Here is a 7,831-nt window from a genome sequence, read left to right on the forward strand (position 1 = left end):
AGCCTTCAGAACAGCAACCACAACACCACAAAACCCTGCCAGGGTAATCTCTGCAAGACATGCCAGATCATCGACATGGACACCACCATTACACGTGGAAACACCACCCACCAGGTACGCGGCGCATACTCGTGCGACTCGACCAATGTAGTCTACCTCATACGCTGCAGGAAAGGATGTCCCGAAGCGTGGTACATTGGCGAGACCATGCAGACACTGCGACAACGAATAAACGGGCATCGTGCGACTATCAACAGGCAGGACTGTTCCCTTCCAGTAGGGGAACACTTCAGCAGTCAAGGACATTCAGCCTCTGATCTCCGGGTCAGCATTCTACAAGGAGGCCTTCAGGAGACGCGACAACGCAAAATTGCTGAGCAAAAACTTATAGCTAAGTTCCGCACGCATGAATGCGGACTCAACCGGAATCTGGGATTCATGTCGCATTACATTCGGCCCCCACCAACAAGCCTGGACTTGCAGAGGCCTACCGACTGAACTGGCTTGGGACAATTCACACCTCTTTAACCTGGAGTTACCTCTCTCTCTGCATCTTTGATGATTTGATTGCCTGCAGGTGCTCGCATTCCGGGGCATCTCTGACTGTGTCTATATAAACATTTCTGGAACAAGCCTTTCCATTCACCTGAAGAAGGAGCCGTGCTCCGAAAGCTCGTGTTTGAAACAAACCTGTTGGACTTTAACCTGGTGTTGTAAGACTTCTTACTATGTCCAGATAAACGTCATAATCTGTCTTGTCAGCACCCTAGATGCATGCACATAGAACCGCAGATCTCTCTGATGTTCTTGCAGCCAATTCAAATTGTACAACGGAACTTCTATTGCCTGGGCCTAGTGCAATAAACGAAGGAAATGGAATAGTTGTAATTGTGCAACATAAACGATATGTTTCAAATGATGTAATAGGACCTTGGCTTCACCAGTAACGTCAGAATGTGGTGTTGAGCCCTCTTACTGAACCATTGCATTGATATTGAGTAAGTACACCCACAGTGCTGAAAGGAAGGGAGTTCCAGGATTTTGACCAGTGACAGTGAAGGAACAGAGACATAGTTCCCATCAAGATGGTGTGTGGCTTGGTGGGAACTTGCAGGTCCTGCTGTTACAATGAATCTGCCGGGCCTGCTCCTTTCAGATGGCTGAGTTCGTGGGTTTTCAAGGTGCTTTCTAAGGAGATCCTTGTATATCGTTCACGCTGCTAGAATTGTACACCCGTGATTAAGGGAGCGAATATTTAAGCTGGTGGATGGGGTGTTCGTCGAGACGGCTGCTTTGTCCAGGATGGCGTTGCGATTCTCGAAATTGCTTGAGGAACACATTTCAGACAAATGGAGGACATTCAATAAACTCCTGACTTCTGCCGTATAGATGATGGATAGGATTTGGGAAGTCTGGAGGTGAGAGACTCACCGCAGAATTTCCAGCCACTGACCAGCTCTTGTAGCCACATTATTTAAAAGGTTCTTCCAATTCAGTTTTTAATCAATGATAATCCAGAGGATGTTTATAGTGGGGGATTACATCGCGGTAGTGTCATTTAAAATCCAGGGGAGATGGTTAGCATCTCCCTTTTTGGGATGGTCATTCCCTGACAGTTGTCAGCCCAAGCCTGAATGTTGTCCAAGTCTTGTTACATATGAAGACAGACTGCTTCAGTATTTTTGGAATGGAATATGGTGCAGAACATTGGGTAATCATCAACGAACATTCCCACTTCTGACCTTATGATGAAGGGTGAAGCTAGGGCCGGGGGCACTATGCTAGGACACTATACGTGACAGGATGCTCCTTGACACTTTTCATGAAGTTGCTGATGATCGAATGCGGACTGATGGGCCAATAATTGGCCGGGTTGGATTTTTCCTGCCTTTTCTGGACGGGTCAGGTTTGCCAATGTTACACATTGTTGTGTACATGCCAGTGCTGTACCTGCACTGGAGCAACTTGTCTGGGGCGCAGCCAGTTCTGCAGCACAAATCTTCAGCCTTGTTGCTGGAATGCTGCCAGGAATAATAACATTTGCAGCGCCGTCAGCCATTTCTTGATGTCATGTGGCGTGAATCAAATTTGCTGAAGACTGACATCCATGATGATGCAGACCACCGGAGGAGGCCGAGATGGATCATCCTCGGCAAGGCTGACAGAATCTTTCAGTCTTGTTTTTTGCACCGATGTGCTGGGCTCCCCCATAATTGAAGAGGGGAATTTTATTGAGGCTCCTATTCCAGCTTTTTGTTTATTTGTTGATTACTATTCAGGACTGGATGTGGCATTGAAAATGGTATCACAGTGATTATGTGGCGTACGCATTGAGATAGATAGAACAGTACAGCACAGAACAGGCCCTTTGGCCCTCAATGTTGTGCCGAGCCATGATTACCCTACTCAAACCCACGTATCCACCCTATACCCGTAACACGACTCGTGTGACCATGGCCGATTTAGGGACCACACTGGAAATGTGCAAACCATCTCTTTTTACATTGGAGAGACTTGGATGCTCTGTCTTTAAGAGAACTGCCGCATTTCTGATTGTCTCCGGCCAGTAAATATCCATAATGCATTGCGGACAATAAAGATGACATTTGCTGAGCTATTTTTCTTCACAGGTGCAGGTATCCCTTGTTTCACAGACATACAACACGGTTCTGAGAGTTCAGGCCTAATAAACCATCAGCTTGTTCCAATGGGTCAGCTTGATGTTATTCCATGGGCATTCAATTAGTAAAACAAAGGTCGTAACTGTTTTTCCCCATGAATTACATTCTACATCAAGGCAGTCTCTCACCATGGAAACTCGGGAGCAGAATCTGCTCACCGGCTCTTATTTAGTGTGGCCATGGCGAAAGTGCAACTCCTTGACCCACAACCACGATTTTCCTCATGCTTATGGTAAGGAAGAACAAGATACAGGCACCGAGGACACAGTCCATGAGTCTCTGAATATGATGTTTTGTTTTGATGATCGAATTTTCAGAGTAGAGGAATTCTTTGATGAGGATGTATTGTGATTATGTCTCCGTTTTGATAACTGAGAGGTTGTAGAGGTTGCAGCCTGACCGAGTGTGTTAATGGATTTTATTCTTGTCTTCATGTAAGGCGAAGATCAGCAGCATGGAGAGGAAGCTGCCGAATAGAGGTGGGTGTGGGACATGGTCCTCTTTCACTCAATTATTCACTTAGAATCTGTCGGAAGTGGAATGATCACTCTGTCCCGTGCAGTGCATTTTACCATGGAAGGAGTGAATGCGACAGGGGAGCTTCAGCAGTCAGCCAATTTCCCCCAAATCATATAGCCCCTACTCTGTGGACAGTGTCGAATATTTATCGAGATTGACGAAAGTAAGGTGAAGAGGTAGGCATGTGGCAGAGGGAGCAGATCATGTCCAGAGTAAACCTTGTGACGCAAACACAGCACAATTCTTCCAGCAACATTTGGCCTGAAAGCAGATGAAGTGTTTAAAGTATGACCATTGGAAAGGCCTTCCCAGTGCTGCTATGAGTGAGTTATGTCAATGGTTGCTGCAGTCTCCTCTGTCCACTTTATTTTCAGATATTGGTTATGATTTTGCATCATGAATCTCCTGTGGGATGGGTTATATCTTCCAGGAGAGAAGGCGTCGGTCATAAATGTTCAGAAACATAGCAATAATATTCACCAATTTTCATTCATTTATGAATATAAATAATTAGATTCACAAATTGCCAGCGTTCCATAAAGTACAGTTTTAAATTAAGTTATACGGTGTGGCCATCGAGGGCTAGGCCATGACTTATTGTCCATCGCTAATTGCCTTTCACAAAGAGGCGGTGAACTGCTTGTTTGAACCTCTGCAGTCACTCTAGTGTAGGTACACCGACGATGCTGTTCGGGAGGCAGTTGTAGGTTTTTGAATCAGCGACACTGAAGATTCTGTGATATATTTCCAAGTCAGGATAGTGAGTGATCTAGAGGGGAATTTCCAGGTGGTCATCTTCCCATGTGTCAGCTGCCTTTTCCTTCTAGAAGGTAATGGTCCTGGGTATAGAAAGTGTTTCAAGGGAGACTTGCTGCGCTCCTGCAGCTCATCTTGTGGATGGTACATGATTGCCATTGTTAGTCGGTGGTGGATGGAATGAGTGTTTGCGCATAGGGCGGCAATCAAGCGGAGCTGCTTTGGCCTGGAAGGTGTCAGAGTATTCAACAGTCCTGACTTGTGCCTTGCAGATGGTGAACAGGCTTTCGGAATCAGGAGGTGAGTTGCTCGCTGCAGGCTTCCGAGACGCTGACCGGATCTTGTAGCCTCAGCATTTATATGGTTAGACCAGTACCGTTTCTGGTCAATAGTAACCCCAGTGTATTGATCGTGCGGGATTCAGCGATGGCAGTATCAGTCAAAATCAAGTGGCGATGGTGAGATTCTATTTTGCTGGAGATGGTCATTGTTTAGCAATTCCGTGGCGAATATTACCAATTGTCACAATTCACAAAGTTAAATAATGATATTAGTAATTATCATCAACTCACAACATAAAACGTTATATTCACCAATTATGATCCACACTTTTTTTTACAAACTGTAAATGCAATTCATTTAAGGGAGGTGGATTTGAGACCAGGAAGAGATCAGCCATGATGATTGAATGGCGGAGCAGGTTCGAAGGGCTGAACTGCCTACTTCCGCTCCTAATTCCTATAGTCATATGTTCAACATAATTAAATTGACATAGGATTGACTATTCTGTCACCGAGTAGTCACATCTGCATCAGAATTCAATGTGAAATGGAATTAAACCAGACCGAGGATTATGTGCAGCAACCCAGCATTGGTGAATATAACGTTTTATGTTGTGAGTTGATGATAATTACTAATATCATTATTTAACTTTGTGAATTGTGACAATTGGTAATATTCGCCACGGAATTGCTAAACAATGACCATCTCCAGCAAAATAGAATCTCACCATCGCCACTTGATTTTGACTGATACTGCCATCGCTGAATCCCGCACGATCAATACACTGGGGTTACTATTGACCAGAAACGGTACTGGTCTAACCATATAAATGCTGAGGCTACAAGATCCGGTCAGCGTCTCGGAAGCCTGCAGCGAGCAACTCACCTCCTGATTCCGAAAGCCTGTTCACCATCTGCAAGGCACAAGTCAGGACTGTTGAATACTCTGACACCTTCCAGGCCAAAGCAGCTCCGCTTGATTGCCGCCCTATGCGCAAACACTCATTCCATCCACCACCGACTAACAATGGCAATCATGTACCATCCACAAGATGAGCTGCAGGAGCGCAGCAAGTCTCCCTTGAAACACTTTCTATACCCAGGACCATTACCTTCTAGAAGGAAAAGGCAGCTGACACATGGGAAGATGACCACCTGGAAATTCCCCTCTAGATCACTCACTATCCTGACTTGGAAATATATCACAGAATCTTCAGTGTCGCTGATTCAAAAACCTACAACTGCCTCCCGAACAGCATCGTCGGTGTACCTACACTAGAGTGACTGCAGAGGTTCAAACAAGCAGTTCACCGCCTCTTTGTGAAAGGCAATTAGCGATGGACAATAAGTCATGGCCTAGCCCTCGATGGCCACACCGTATAACTTAATTTAAAACTGTACTTTATGGAACGCTGGCAATTTGTGAATCTAATTATTTATATTCATAAATGAATGAAAATTGGTGAATATTATTGCTATGTTTCTGAACATTTATGACCGACGCCTTCTCTCCTGGAAGATATAACCCATCCCACAGGAGATTCATGATGCAAAATCATAACCAATATCTGAAAATAAAGTGGACAGAGGAGACTGCAGCAACCATTGACATAACTCACTCATAGCAGCACTGGGAAGGCCTTTCCAATGGTCATACTTTAAACACTTCATCTGCTTTCAGGCCAAATGTTGCTGGAAGAATTGTGCTGTGTTTGGTCAGTAATCACCCCATCCTCACACAGAATCTCCAGACTGGAGTGTGAGATGATTTTTAAAGTGTCGGTAGAAATGAAAATGTCTGTACTCAATGTGACGCTGATGAATCTTTGAATCCCAGTATGTTATTACAATGATTTGGAAACTAATTCAACGTCTGCATCTGTCCACTGAGTTTCACAGTATTTCAGTTTTCACATTAATGTGTTTTCAGTCTGGTATCTTCATTAATTTGGGTGAGGACATCTTGAGTGACCAATTGTACACGAAATTACCACATGTTCCAAATATTACAACCGTCCCCCCTCAACGTCATCATGTTCCTGCTTCCTGTCTTTGAGATGAAGATTCGCCATCAGCAGAGAAGAATCACCAGCACCGCAGGAATATCTCCAGTTTCCGATTAGTGACGTCCATCTCATCAGTTCTCGATAGTCTGGGGATGGAATTCACCCAGAAAAGCTTGACCCACCGAATGCATTATACTGACACAAATTATAAAGGGCCTGATTTAATTTGTGAAATCATCAAGCACAAAACTGAGAATGTAGAACAGCATCTTTCTGCACCATCTATCCATGCATCCATCAAACCCATTCACCGATTCCACAATCAAAATATTCAGGCATCTAACAAACATCCATCCCTACATCAAAGCAGTAATCCCTTTATCTTTTGGGTCGGTAGTGGGGGAGTATTAATGGCATTGAACCAATAACCCAAAGGCCCGGGCTAATTCTGTGGGGGCTTGGGTACAAATCCCACCATGGCCGGTGGGGGAATTTGAGTTGAGTTAATAAATCCGGAATACATACTAATGGTCACCATGAAACCCCCTCTGCTTCACTAATGAAGGAAATCTGACATCCCTCCCTGGTCTCACATACATGTGGCTCCAGTCAGACAGCAACATGTCTGACTCTTCAGTTCCTTCTGAGCTGGCCCAGCAAACCACTCAGTTCAACAGCAATTAGGGACAGGGAACACATGGTGGTCTTGACAGTGGCTCCCACATTCCATGGAAGAATAAAGGGAAAAACACGTAAATGTACATGTTTAGCTATTACAAAATGTAGCCCCTGTCTGATAGTCTGCTTGTATTCCTATCCATCATCACAATGTTATGAGATGTGGGAGAGATACTCCAGCCGGCAATTGGTACGATTGGTCAGAGAAGCTGGATAACTCTCCTTTCCTTAGAGATGGGAACAGTTCAAATAGGTTCACAATTTAAAACATAAAAAGATCTCCAGTACTGTTGCTGGGTAGATTTGTTTATAAATAGTCCTCATTGACAATGTTAAGAGTTTGAAGTTGGCTTGCAGCCAAGCGGTCAGTACTGAGCAAACAGATCTTTGAAAAAAAATACAGATGTTTCCTGTAAACAACAGTGAACATTCGAGCCTCCCTGACTGCAGGCGGCTGGATTGCTGCCAAATACGGTGTGGGGCAGATTAACCTGAATATGAATGGATTAAATGGGATTTATCCATTCAAACAATAAATGTTTTCGTCGCACATGAAGTGAACGTTTTAAATGGTGATCCATGCAAATAAATATATTCACTGAATGTTTTGTTCACTATGAGATTAAACATGATCGGAAAATAGTAACCTGACCAGATGCTATTTAATTTATATTAGTTCTGAGTAAAGATCACTCTAGTTATTAAAGTCCGTTTGTTGAGAACCGAATGAAGTGAGAGAGTGATTGGTGTTGATGGACACAATCTACAAGTTCAATAAGATGACTCCAATTCCAAAAAATAAAATAAAATGAAATAAAAGTAAATAAACTACATTGAACTGGGGGGGATTCCTGGAATATTCTCCGAGTTGTTGATCTCCGTTAAACGGAGGCGTCTCTTATACCCGATT

This window comes from Scyliorhinus canicula, unplaced genomic scaffold, assembly GCF_902713615.1.
Source record: "Scyliorhinus canicula unplaced genomic scaffold, sScyCan1.1, whole genome shotgun sequence".
NCBI classification, from domain to species: Eukaryota; Metazoa; Chordata; class Chondrichthyes; order Carcharhiniformes; family Scyliorhinidae; genus Scyliorhinus; species Scyliorhinus canicula.